At 35.6% G+C, this 14,261-nt stretch overlaps 1 protein-coding gene across 3 annotated transcripts in view; it reads right to left on the bottom strand.

Annotated features, from left to right (window-relative positions):
• Positions 1-14,261, bottom strand: part of LOC126213286 (uncharacterized) — a 292,020-nt gene that overhangs the window by 172,591 nt on the left and 105,168 nt on the right. The window lies entirely within an intron of this gene.

The following is a 14,261-nucleotide window of genomic DNA, read 5'->3' as shown; positions in this document are numbered from 1 at the left end:
TGACACAAAACTTGTGACTTTGATTTGATTCCAAAGATGAAGGAACCAATTTGTGGCATTCACTTCAGAACTGTTCCAGAGTATGACAGGCAGTAGACCACTCCATTCACACCATCAGCAGAACACGCTCTGCTAATGGTATACTATGCCTTCCACATCCCTGGCAACGGGTTCTACACAATGAGGTGACTGTTTGAAGGACAGTAACAGGTGCTAATGTGTAACTCTTTTGTATCAGTTGTGAATAAATAGTTGCCACCATTTAAGTTCCAACCCTTGTACCTTGAAAGATTGAACAATATTTAACACTTCACTCAAAGATGGGTTTTCAGGTTGTAGTGCACACTGACGCACCTCCTTTTCATGAGGCAACCAAATGATTGTGCCATTATCCATAGAACCGGCATAGGAATCGTGATGAGAATTGGTAACAAACTGACATTTGTGAATTAGATTGCGGTGTGGAGTTCTGCCACCTCAGCCCTGTAGGCCTGGGGGGCAATGTCAGAACTCTACACGCAATGAAACATGTACATTTAATGGTGATGATTTGACAACTTAAACACTTCATCAAATCAAAGTGATGCAAGTTCCTTGAGTGTGGCTAACTGTTAGGTGCATCCATTGGTGCTCTTCAGTTTGAGAAATATGGGTGGTGCTCTTTCTTTGTCACACATTAAAAATTCCAATTTATCCAGAATTTTTTGTATTTTAAATCTTTCAGGACTGCTTAGTAGAAGAAATTCACATTTTTCACTGAAAAGAACATTGGAGGGCGTGATTTTCATTAAATTGAACAATGGCGAGTCCAGGTGAGAATACCAACAACTATGAAAAGGATACATTGCTACTCAATGTGTCATCTTTATGGTGAGTAACACTCTTACACCTTTCATTAAAATCAGTGTTTAAGTTGTAAAAGTGAATTACCATTTGCTGTGGATGCTTTGTTGGCATACTACTGTATACTGAGTCCAGCATGTATTGTATAATGTAGTGTTCTGTAATGTATATGACAGCCGGCAAGTTTTGTGTTGCAATCATTCTCTTAGAAAACTTTTGTCGTGGATGAAATAATCTTCCTGCAGATGTTTCCTGACTCATTACATAGCCAATATATTTCTATTGTTGCCAATGTATAATACTGCTTGTAATCCTGTCAAGTCATAGTACAAGTTGATAGTGTGGCATCACAGTCCAGATGGGTGGAAACAAACAGTTGTAATGTTTGCATTTACAATGTTAAGAGTTGGCCTACACATGAAAAAAGAAATGAGACGTAATAATAAACCCAAGCCATGTTTCTGCAAACACACTATTAACTTTTGGCAGCCACTGCATTGTGAATTTTTAGTTCAGTGACTACAGTAAGAAATTTCTGATAATGGTCATCAATAGGTATTTGCTTATAAGATTAATAGAGTGTGTCTTAAATCTTGAAATAGTCACAAACATAATGCAAGCAAATTGCTAGTAGGTGGAAAAAATGCGGAAAGAAAAATGAAATATTGCTGTCACTGTTGCAATACCAGCCATTGATATTCTAAGTAGGATTTCATGAATAACAATTCATGAAATCCTACTTAACATGCACAAAAAAGGAAAGGACAAATGGCTTTCACTGCAATTATAAAGCAAAATTTTCTCTCCACATCTTTTCCACATACTAGTAAATTACTTGCACTCTGGTGGTGACCATTTCAAGATTTAAAACATGCTCCATTGATTTTGTGAGCAAATACCCATTTCTCACCATTACAAGAAATTCCTTGTTGTTGTCATTGAACTTAAAATTCACATTACATGGCTGCCAAAAGTTAAGAGAGTGACTGCAGAAATACTGCTCAGATTTATTATTACATCTCATTTCTTTCCACATATGTAGGCAAACACTAACATCGTAAATGCAAACATTACAACTATTTGTTTAAACCACATGCCCCCATGGACTGTGATGCTACACTATCAACTTGTACTATGACTAAACAGGATTACAAGCAATATCACACATCACCAACAACAGAAATCTACTGGTTATTTAGTTGGTCAGGGAACATCTACAGAAAGATTGTTCATTCATGACAAAAGTTTTCTAAGAAAATAAATGCAACACAAAACTTGCCACCCGTAATATCCTTTATAGAACAGTGCATTATACAATACATGTAGGACTCGGTATATAGTAGCATGGCAACATACCAAGATCATCACACTCACATCATCACATCCATAGCAAATGGTAATTCAGTTTTACAAATGAAACACTCAATTTAATGAAAAGGATAAGAGTGCTACTCACCATAAAGATAACACATTGAGTAGCAATCTGTCCTTCTCTTAACTGCTGATATCGCAGCTTGGACTCTCCTTTGTTCAGTTTAATGAAATGTACATCCTCCAATGGCCGTTCTGTCGAAAATTGTGAAACTTTGTATTAACTCCTGCATCTGTACATCATTTCTTTCCTGTTCCTTTCCCCAGTCCCAGCCTGCCTTCTCCTCCTGGTGTAGAAACAACTAAAAACACCAAAACCTAAATTTTCAACATTTCCTTTTACATTAATGTGTGTCAGATATACACCACTCATTCTGGATTCAAAATTTGTTGAACCCTTCTTCTCCCTGAAGTGGTGTTAATATTAAATTTTGACAATATTTTGAATTAAATTATAGACTATACAACAAAAAGGGTATAATAAAAACTAGTTTGTGAAAAAACTGATTGCTTCTATGTCAAATGATTTGGTGTAACCTCATAATGACTCCACACTTTCAATTTTTCCATGGAAACAAAGGATGCCCACAGGCAAGAAAAAATGCTGTATATGTCGAACTATTTTCAAGGCCACCCTCACAGTTCAGAAATCCCATGAAATCAACAAATTCAGAGAAGAATAAATCCTCAGTATAAAAATGGTACAACACCTCTACCACATTCCTTTCATTTTGTCAGTGCACAATAATGCTGTGCTATATGATATTAACTAGCTTAGTGCCCACTGCTTCACTCGTGTAGACTGTATGGCCTGCAGAGATCAAATTTTTATGTTGTTTACAAATTGCAACAGCTTTTACACTTTTCACACTAATTAAGGCCTCATAAGTGTGGCCTTTTCTGAGTGTACTTCTGCCCAAAAAGCAATTCTGGTAGCTAGAGTCCAAAGTTTTCATTAATCATGCCTTTGGCATTCTTGAGGAGATATTTCTATAGCAACTTTCGTTCTCTAACAAATATTTCTTTATATCTAACCAAAAAGTGAAATACCAATTTTCGTAGATTTAGCTTTAATATTTTTTTAATGTAATGAAATATTTTCTTAAAAATTTTTGCCCCTATTGTACTCTCTTAGACGCAGAATTTTCAGAAACACTGAAACCTATATTATTATTATTTCTTTACTTTCTCAGACGTTAAGTCTGGTTGAGAATGGAAAGTGACGCGGACCTTGATCAAGCGTCACTTCCTATTAACTGTACGGTATGTGTTATATTGCATTTAGGAACTTTCGGGTAATTGAACATGTATCAATAATTACGGATTTCTGTAGTTGTATATATGTGTTTGGATGTAGCTGTATTGCATTGATGTACTGGTGGATATTGTGTGGTATGACTCCTGTAGTTGATACTATAATTGGTATGATGTCAACTTTATCCTGATGCCACATGTCTTTGACTTCCTCAGCCAGCTGGATGTATTTTTCAATTTTTTCTCCTGTTTTCTTTTGTATATTTGTTGTATTGGGTATGGATATTTCGATTAGTTGTGTTAATTTCTTCTTTTTATTGGTGAGTATGATGTCAGGTTTGTTATGTGGCGTTGTTTTATCTGTTATAATGGTTCTGTTCCAGTATAATTTGTATTCATCATTCTCCAGTACATTTTGTGGTGCATACTTGTATGTAGGAACTTGTTGTTTTAAAAGTTTATGTTGTAAGGCAAGCTGTTGATGTATTATTTTTGCGACATTGTCATGTCTTCTGGGGTATTCTGTATTTGCTAGTATTGTACATCCGCTTGTGATGTGATCTACTGTTTCTATTTGCTGTTTACAAAGTCTGCATTTATCTGTTGTGGTATTGGGATCTTTAATAATATGCTTGCTGTAATACCTGGTGTTTATTGTTTGATCCTGTATTGCAATCATGAATCCTTCTGTCTCACTGTATATATTGCCTTTTCTTAGCCATGTGTTGGATGCGTCTTGATCGATGTGTGGCTGTGTTAGATGATACGGGTGCTTGCCATGAAGTGTTTTCTTTTTCCAATTTAGTTTCTTCGTATCTGTTGATGTTATGTGGTCTAAAGGGTTGTAGAGGTGGTTATGAAATTGTAGTGGTGTAGCCGATGTATTTATATGAGTGATTGCTTTGTGTATTTTGCTAGTTTCTGCTCGTTCTATAAAGAATTTTCTTAAATTGTCTACCTGTCCATAATGTAGGTTTTTTATATCGATAAATCCCCTTCCTCCTTCCTTTCTGCTTAATGTGAATCTTTCTGTTGCTGAATGTATGTGATGTATTCTATATTTATGGCATTGTGATCGTGTAAGTGTATTGAGTGCTTCTAGGTCTGTGTTACTCCATTTCACTACTCCAAATGAGTAGGTCAATATTGGTATGGCATAAGTATTTATAGCTTTGGTTTTGTTTCTTGCCGTCAATTCTGTTTTCAGTATTTTTGTTAGTCTTTGTCTATATTTTTCTTTTAGTTCTTCTTTAATATTTGTATTATCTATTCCTATTTTTTGTCTGTATCCTAGATATTTATAGGCATCCGTTTTTTCCATCGCTTCTATGCAGTCGCTGTGGTTATCCAATATGTAATCTTCTTGTTTAGTGTGTTTTCCCTTGACTATGCTATTTTTCTTACATTTGTCTGTTCCAAAAGCCATACTTATATCATTGCTGAATCCTACTGTTATCTTTAGTAATTGGTTGAGTTGTTGATTTGTTGCTGCCAGTAGTTTTAGATCATCCATGTATAGCAAATGTGTGATTTTGTGTGGGTATGTTCCAGTAATATTGTATCCATAATTTGTATTATTTAGCATGTTGGATAGTGGGTTCAAGGCAAGGCAGAACCAGAAAGGACTTAATGAGTCTCCTTGGTATATTCCACGCTTAATCTGTATTGGCTGTGATGTGATATTATTTGAATTTGTTTGGATATTAAGTGTGGTTTTCCAATTTTTCATTACTATGTTTAGGAACTGTATCAATTTAGGATCTACTTTGTATATTTCCAATATTTGTAGTAACCATGAGTGAGGTACACTCTCAAAAGCTTTTTGGTAATCAATATATGCGTAGTGTAGCGCCTTTGTTTAGTTTTAGCTTGATATGTCACCTCTGCATCTATTATCAGTTGCTCTTTACATCCTCGTGCTCCTTTGCAACAGCCTTTTTGTTCTTCATTTATAATTTTGTTCTGTGTTGTATGTGTCATTAATTTCTGTTTAATGATTGAAGTTAATATTTTGTATATTGTTGGTAGGCATGTTATGGGGCGATATTTAGCTGGGTTCGCTGTGTCTGCTTGATCTTTAGGTTTCAGATAAGTTATTCCATGTGTAAGTGTATCAGGGAATGTGTATGGGTCTGCAATGTAACTGTTAAATAATTTAGTTAGATGTGAATGTGTTGAGGTGAACTTCTTTAACCAGAAATTTGCTATTTTATCATTTCCAGCGGCTTTCCAATTGTGAGTAGAATTAATTGCTTGGGTGACTTCATGTTGCAAAATTATCACTTCAGGCATTTGTGGTATCATCTTTTATGTGTCTGTTTCTGCTTGTATCCACCGTGCATGCCTGTTATGTTGTACCGGGTTAGACCATATGCTGCTCCAGAAGTGTTCCATGTCTGTTATGTTTGGTGGATTGTTTATTTTAATGTGTGTGTTATCTATTGTCTGGTAAAATTTCTTTTGGTTTGTGTTGAATGTTTGGTTTTGTTTCCTTCTATTTTCACTTTTTTTGTATCTTCTGAGTCGTTTGGCTAATGCTTGTAATTTCTGCTTCTTTTCGTCTAATTGCTCTGTCGCTTCTTGTTGTGAGATTTTACCTAACCTTTTTCGTTTTTTTTCCGAGATTTCATTTCTTATAAATTGTGTTAGCTGTCCGATGTCTTTTCTCAGTTTTTCTATTCTGATCTGTAGCCTGTGTTGCCATGCTGGTTTTGTGGGTTTCTTCTGTGTGTTGGTTGGTTCTGATCTCTGTCTAGTGTGTATATTTAGTGTAGTGAGTGCTCCTATATAAACCAGTAGTTGTAACTCTTCCATAGTTGTGTTTTCATTTATTTTGTTGTGTATGATTGTGTTGATAGTTTTTATTGTTGTTTCGACTTGTGGGTTATTTGGTGGTCTATGCAAGAATGGTCTAATGTCTGTATTTGTGTCTTTGTATTCTATATATGTTAGCTGAAATTTTTCTTCTATATCTAGCATCTGTGTCACTTCGTGTTCTATTTGTGCTTGTTCTGGTGGCTGTCTTAAGATTTCGTTTTCCTCTGATTGTTTAATTGGTGCGTGTTGTTCTTTGTTTGTTTGCTCTGGGATGTTTGAGTCCATTACTGTATTTTCTTCTTCTTCTGATTGCACATTATTTTGTTCCAGTATTTGTTGTACTTCTTGTTTGATGTTTTCTAATTCTGACTGGGGTATCCTGTTATTTTTTATTATTACACGAATCTGATCAGCTAGTCGTTGTTCTGTTAAAAATTTTAATTCTGGGTATCTGGTAATAAATGTTGTGTATACTTGTGATCTGTATCCAGTTGTGTTGGTTCCTAGGTTTGTTGCTTGGTAATAACAGAACATGAGGTGTCGATTAACTTCATCTGACCATCTCATCCTCTGTCTTTGTTTTCCTTCTAGGGTGGTTGCAGGAAGCATATCCTGCAAAACACCTCTATTTGGATTTAAATCATTTTCCAGTTGGCTAGCAGTGTCGTTACCACTGTGGGCGGGCATAGGGTTCAAGCGTCGTCCCCGACCATGACGGCGCTTGTCCAAGGCTTCTTTAGTTCTGTCCTGAACCAACTAATCACACTAAAAGGGGGGTTAGCCCTATTAGTGGTTTGTTCTTTTCGTCGCCTTTTACGACTGGCAGAACATACCGGAGGCCTATTCTTATTATTATTATTATTATTATTTCTTTACTTTCTCAGACGTTAAGTCTGGTTGAGAATGGAAAGTGACGCGGACCTTGATCAAGCGTCACTTCCTATTAACTGTACGGTATGTGTTATATTGCATTTAGGAACTTTCGGGTAATTGAACATGTATCAATAATTACGGATTTCTGTAGTTGTATATATACGTTTGGATGTAGCTCTATTGCATTGATGTACTGGTGGATATTGTGTGGTATGACTCCTGTAGTTGATAGTATAATTGGTATGATGTCAACTTTATCCTGATGCCACATGTCTTTGACTTCCTCAGCCAGCTGGATGTATTTTTCAATTTTTTCTCCTGTTTTCTTTTGTATATTTGTTGTATTGGGTATGGATATTTCGATTAGTTGTGTTAATTTCTTCTTTTTATTGGTGAGTATGATGTCAGGTTTGTTATGTGGCGTTGTTTTATCTGTTATAATGGTTCTGTTCCAGTATAATTTGTATTCATCATTCTCCAGTACATTTTGTGGTGCATACTTGTATGTAGGAACTTGTTGTGTTAAAAGTTTATGTTGTAAGGCAAGCTGTTGATGTATTATTTTTGCGACATTGTCATGTCTTCTGGGGTATTCTGTATTTGCTAGTATTGTACATCCGCTTGTGATGTGATCTACTGTTTCTATTTGCTGTTTACAAAGTCTGCATTTATCTGTTGTGGTATTGGGATCTTTAATAATATGCTTGCTGTAATACCTGGTGTTTATTGTTTGATCCTGTATTGCAATCATGAATCCTTCTGTCTCACTGTATATATTGCCTTTTCTTAGCCATGTGTTGGATGCGTCTTGATCGATGTGTGGCTGTGTTAGATGATACGGGTGCTTGCCATGAAGTGTTTTCTTTTTCCAATTTAGTTTCTTCGTATCTGTTGATGTTATGTGGTCTAACGGGTTGTAGAGGTGGTTATGAAATTGTAGTGGTGTAGCCGATGTATTTATATGAGTGATTGCTTTGTGTATTTTGATAGTTTCTGCTCGTTCTATGAAGAATTTTCTTAAATTGTCTACCTGTCCATAATGTAGGTTTTTTATATCGATAAATCCCCTTCCTCCTTCCTTTCTGCTTAATGTGAATCTTTCTGTTGCTGAATGTATGTGATGTATTCTATATTTGTGGCATTGTGATCGTGTAAGTGTATTGAGTGCTTCTAGGTCTGTGTTACTCCATTTCACTACTCCAAATGAGTAGGTCAATATTGGTATGGCATAAGTATTTATAGCTTTGGTCTTGTTTCTTGCTGTCAATTCTGTTTTCAGTATTTTTGTTAGTCTTTGTCTATATTTTTCTTTTAGTTCTTCTTTAATATTTGTATTATCTATTCCTATTTTTTGTCTGTATCCTAGATATTTATAGGCATCCGTTTTTTCCATCGCTTCTATGCAGTCGCTGTGGTTATCCAATATGTAATCTTCTTGTTTAGTGTGTTTTCCCTTGACTATGCTATTTTTCTTACATTTGTCTGTTCCAAACGCCATACTTATATCATTGCTGAATACTTCTGTTATCTTTAGTAATTGGTTGAGTTGTTGATTTGTTGCTGCCAGTAGTTTTAGATCATCCATGTATAGCAAATGTGTGATTTTGTGTGGGTATGTTCCAGTAATATTGTATCCATAATTTGTATTATTTAGCATGTTGGATAGTGGGTTCAGAGCAAGGCAGAACCAGAAAGGACTTAATGAGTCTCCTTGGTATATTCCACGCTTAATCTGTATTGGCTGTGATGTGATATTATCTGAATTTGTTTGGATATTAAGTGTGGTTTTCCAGTTTTTCATTACTATGTTTAGGAACTGTATCAATTTAGGATCTACTTTGTATATTTCCAATATTTGTAGTAACCATGAGTGGGGTACACTATCAAAAGCTTTTTGGTAATCAATGTATGCGTAGTGTAGAGACCTTTGTTTAGTTTTAGCTTGATATGTCACCTCTGCATCTATTATCAGTTGCTCTTGACATCCTCGCGCTCCTTTGCAGCAGCCTTTTTGTTCTTCATTTATAATTTTGTTCTGTGTTGTATGTGTCATTAATTTCTGTGTAATGACTGAAGTTAATATTTTGTATATTGTTGGTAGGCATGTTATGGGGCGATATTTAGCTGGGTTTGCTGTGTCTGCTTGATCTTTAGGTTTCAGATAAGTTATTCCATGTGTAAGTGTATCAGGGAATATGTATGGGTCTGCAATGTAACTGTTAAATAATTTAGTTAGATGTGAATGTGTTGAGGTGAACTTCTTTAGCCAGAAATTTGCTATTTGATCATTTCCAGGGGCTTTCCAATTGTGCGTAGAATTAATTGCTTGGGTGACTTCATGTTGCAAAATTATCACTTCAGGCATTTGTGGTATCATCTTGTATGTATCTGTTTCTGCTTGTATCCACCGTGCATGCCTGTTATGTTGTACCGGGTTTGACCATATGCTGCTCCAGAAGTGTTCCATGTCTCTTATGTTTGGTGGGTTGTCTATTTTTATGTGTGTGTTATCTATTGTTTGGTAAAATTTCTTTTGGTTTGTGTTGAATGTTTGGTTTTGTTTCCTTCTATTTTCATTTTTTTTGTATCTTCTAAGTCGTTTCGCCAAAGCTTGTAATTTTTGCTTCTTTTCATCTAATTGCTCTGTTGCTTCTTGTTGTGAGATTTTACCTAACCTTTTTCGTTTTTTGTCTGATATTTCATTTCTTATAAATTGTGTTAACTGTCCGATGTCTTTTCTCAGTTTTTCTATTCTGATCTGTAGCCTGTGTTGCCATGCTGGTTTTGTGGGTTTCTTCTGTGTGTTGGTTGGTTCTGATATCTGCCTAGTGTGTATATTTAGTGTAGTGAGTGCTCCTACATAAACCAGTAGTTGTAACTCTTCCATAGTTGTGTATTCATTTATTTTGTTGTGTATGATTGTGTTGATAGTTTTTATTGTTGTTTCGACTTGTGGGCTATTTGGTGGTCTATGCAAGAATGGTCTAATGTCTGTATTTGTGTCTTTGTATTCTATATATGTCAACTGAAATTTTTCTTCTATATCTAACATGTGTGTCACTTCGTGTTCTATTTGTGCTTGTGCTGGTGGCTGTCTTAAAATTTCATTTTCCTCTGATTGTTTAATTGATGCGTGTTGTTCTTTGTTTGTTTGTTTGCTCTGGGATGTTTGAGTCCATTACTGTATTTTCTTCTTCTTCTTCTTCTAATTGCACATTATTTTGTTCTCGTATTTGTTGTACTTGTTGTTTGATGTTTTCTAATTCTGACTGGGGTATCCTGTTATTTTTTATTATTACACGAATCTGATCAGCTAGACGTTGTTCTGTTAAAAATTTTAATTCTGGGTATCTGGTAATAAATGTTGTGTACACTTGTGATCTGTATCCAGTTGTGTTGGTTCCTAGGTTTGTTGCTTGGTAATAACAGAACATGAGGTGTCGATTAACTTCATCTGACCATCTCATCCTCTGTCTTTGTTTTCCTTCTAGGGTGGTTGCAGGAAGCATATCCTGCAAAACACCTCTATTTGGATTTAAATCATTTTCCAGTTGGCTAGCAGTGTCATTACCATTGTGGGCGGGCATAGGGTTCAAGCGCCGTCCCCGACCATGACGGCGCTTGTCCGAGGCTTCTTTAGTTCTGTCCTGAACCAAGTAATCACACTAAAAGGGGGGTTAGCCCTATTAGTGGTTTGTTCTTTTCGTCGCCTTTTACGACTGGCAGAACATACCTAAGGCCTATTCTTTTCCCGGGCCTCCACGGGGTTTATTATTATTATTATTATTATTATTATTATTATTATTACTACTACTATTATTATTTCTAACTGAGAAGTCAAATACCAATTGTTATAGATAAAGCCTTAAAAATCCTTTAGCAGTTCTTTAGTAATTATTTAATTTTCAAAAACTTTTCACCCACTATTATACCCCCTTAGTTATTGAATTTACAAAAATGCTGAAAAACATATTTTTATTTCCTGAAAGAAACCAAATACCACTTTTCGCAGTTCTAGCTTCAAAATTATCTTCACAGCAACATATTTTCAAAAAGCCTTTTATCCCCAGTTTCACCCCCTTAGGAGTGGAATTTCAAACAATCCTTTCTTAAATGATGCCTACAGTGTAAAATCCACACCCTCTCCAAACTTCAAGTTTCTGTCCTTAGCAGTTTGGGTAGGCAATGATAAATCAGTGAATCTGTCTGACCTTATTTGACTCCCTTAAGGGCTTAATTTCCATTAATTTCCAAAAACGTGAAACCCCCACAGGGCTAATTTTCCAAAAATGATGAAACATATTTCTTTGTTTCTGACCATGAAACGAAATACCAATATTTGTAGGCCTAGATTTTTAATCTCTAACCAAAAAACGAAACACAATATTTCAAAGATTTACCTTTAAAAATGCTATTGCAATGAAATACTTTCATAAATGTCCACCCCCCCCCCCCCCCCCTGTATTTCACCGACTAAGGGGCTGAATTTCCAAACACAGTGATTTGCATATCTTTTATTTCTAACAGAGAAACTTAATAAAAATTTTCGTGCATTTAGCTTCAAAAACACTTGCACAGTGAAATATTTCCAGAAAAACTTTCATCCCCTGTTTCACCCTATAGGGGTTGAATTTCCAAATACAGCTAAACACTTTTTTTAAATTTCCAACTAAGAAGCCAAATTTAGATATTCACAGATTTAGCTTTGAAAATTCTTTCATAATAAAATATGTCCATAAAAAATATCATCTGCTTTTTCACCCCATAGAGGTTCAATTTCCAAAAACACTGAAACAAATATTTTTTTTATTTGTACCCGAGAAGTCAAAATGCCAATGTTCATAGATGTAGCTTTAAAAATACTTCAATAGTTCCTTAATAATCATACACTTTCAAAAAAACTTTCATGTACTATTTCACCCCCACAGGGCTAATTTTCCAAAAATGATGAAACATATTTCTTTGTTTCTGACCATGAAACGAAATACCAATATTTGTAGGCCTAGCTTCAAAACTGACTTATAATGACATTTCAAAAAGAAAACCCTTCATCCCCAATTCACCCCTTTTATGGTTGGAATATCGAAAAATCCCTTCTTAAACAATTCCTACAGCATAAGATCCATACTTTTTTCAAATTTCAGATAATTATCCTTAGCGGTTTGGGGCAATGAGGAGTCAGTCAGTAACGACGTTGCCTTTTACACATACAGATTGAGATATAATGTACCACCTGCATTTATAAGCCATTCACATTCTAAATAGTAGAAAATGTGTCCCTTGGAACAATTCAAACAGATTCAGTTAGTACCAAATATTTAGAAAATAAACTATTTTCTCCATAACAGTGTAATAAAAATATGGCAGGACATATCACAGTCTTCATCAATGAAATTTTTCAATTTGCAAAAAGAATTTCGACTGGCCACAATATGGGAATCCATTCATTTTATTATTGGTTCAGTCTGAACAATACCACTGCTATAAAGATAAAGAAGATAAACAACAAAATGATTGCATGCATATTGCAACAAGTATAAAATTAACTGTGTATAGATATCGATTACAAAACCAACAATTAATGCACCATTACATGAAAGTTATTTTTAAAATTCCTCATATTTTGAAAATCACTGATCTAGTTTAGCAGCAGTATTTTATCCAAACAAAGTTAACCGTATTTTCTGCTTGTTAAATGTCACAAGAGCAGGGATCTTGCATTAATGAATAGTAATTTTACCAGTCAAAAGGTACTCCAGTTTTATTATTTCACAAAACATATTTGCAAACATATCTGCAGGACCTCACACTACATGTGGGGCCTATAAAAGTGGCAAACAGTATGTATATCTGCCATGAGATTTGTTGCGCAAACTGTTCTTATCACTGTAATTCTCTGAACATCAAAGCTTTAGACAATAATCATCATTATCTTCATCAAGAAAGCAACTGACTGTCAAAGAAGTAACAGGATTGCACAAATATAACAAGTTTAGTGGTGCCCACTAGGACCAGAGATTACATTGGTGTCAGCAATGAAATGTAGCTTTCTGCATCTGTTTTCATCACAACATTTAACATGGGATGTGCTGTTAGACATTGTCATGTTTGCCCAAGTATTTTCCCCAGAGTCAAGAAAACCATCCCTCCTCATTCTATGAGGGTCACTCCAAAACAAATGTACACTATTTTGTGAAAATACAGTTTTCATTCTGCATGTGTGAAAGTTTTACAGTGTGTAGATACATCCTTCCCACTTGTTTTCAAACTTAGTTCAACCTGTTCCTGTGAGTGGCGCCCTCACAGCATGTCTTCAAGGTGGCTGCTACACTTGACGTTTGTCAGAAGCAACATGCTGTCATAGAATTCCTGTGCTGTGAAAACGAGACAGTGGGAAACATCCACAAGAGGTTGAAAAAGGTGTATGGAGATTCTGCTGTTGATCACAGTTAGTCGGTGGGCAAGCAGGTTAAGTGATGAAAGCGGGCACGGCAATATTGAGGATTGTCCTCGCAGCGGCAGGCCTCGTACTGCACACACTCCATGATCACAAAACTCGGACGGACAACACTGAAACACCTGCCTTACAGTCCTGACTTCGCTCCATGTGACTATCATCTCTTTGGGAAACTGAAAGTGTGGAGTCATTATGAGGTTACACCAAATCATTTGACATAGAAGCAATCAGTTTTTTCACAAACTAGTTTTTATTATACCCTTTTTGTTGTATAGTCTACAATTTAATTCAAAATATTGTCATGGAACAAGGTTTGAAGATGATGACTGCCTTGTGCACGCTGCCAAACAGTGGCTCCAACAGGTTGGTCCATAATTTTACTGTGCGGGTATACAAGCGCTGGTTCCAAAACAGCGTAAGGCAGTCGAGAGGGATGGAAATTATGTGGAGAAATGAAAATATTGTTTCTAAAGGATGTATCTACACACTGTAAAACTTTCAAAGATGTAGAATAAAAGATCGATTTAAAAAGAGAGAGAGAGAGAGGGAGAGGAGGGGGGATCATTATCTGCAAACTGTTCCTCTACTGTACGCAGTATACAATGCAGTAAAATGTGTTTATAACCATCCACAATTAGCATTTTGT

The sequence above is a fragment of the Schistocerca nitens genome, chromosome 11, assembly GCF_023898315.1.
Source record: "Schistocerca nitens isolate TAMUIC-IGC-003100 chromosome 11, iqSchNite1.1, whole genome shotgun sequence".
NCBI classification, from domain to species: domain Eukaryota; kingdom Metazoa; phylum Arthropoda; class Insecta; order Orthoptera; family Acrididae; genus Schistocerca; species Schistocerca nitens.
Note: the sequence above shows the minus strand (reverse complement) of the source record. Positions and strands in the feature narration are given on the sequence as shown.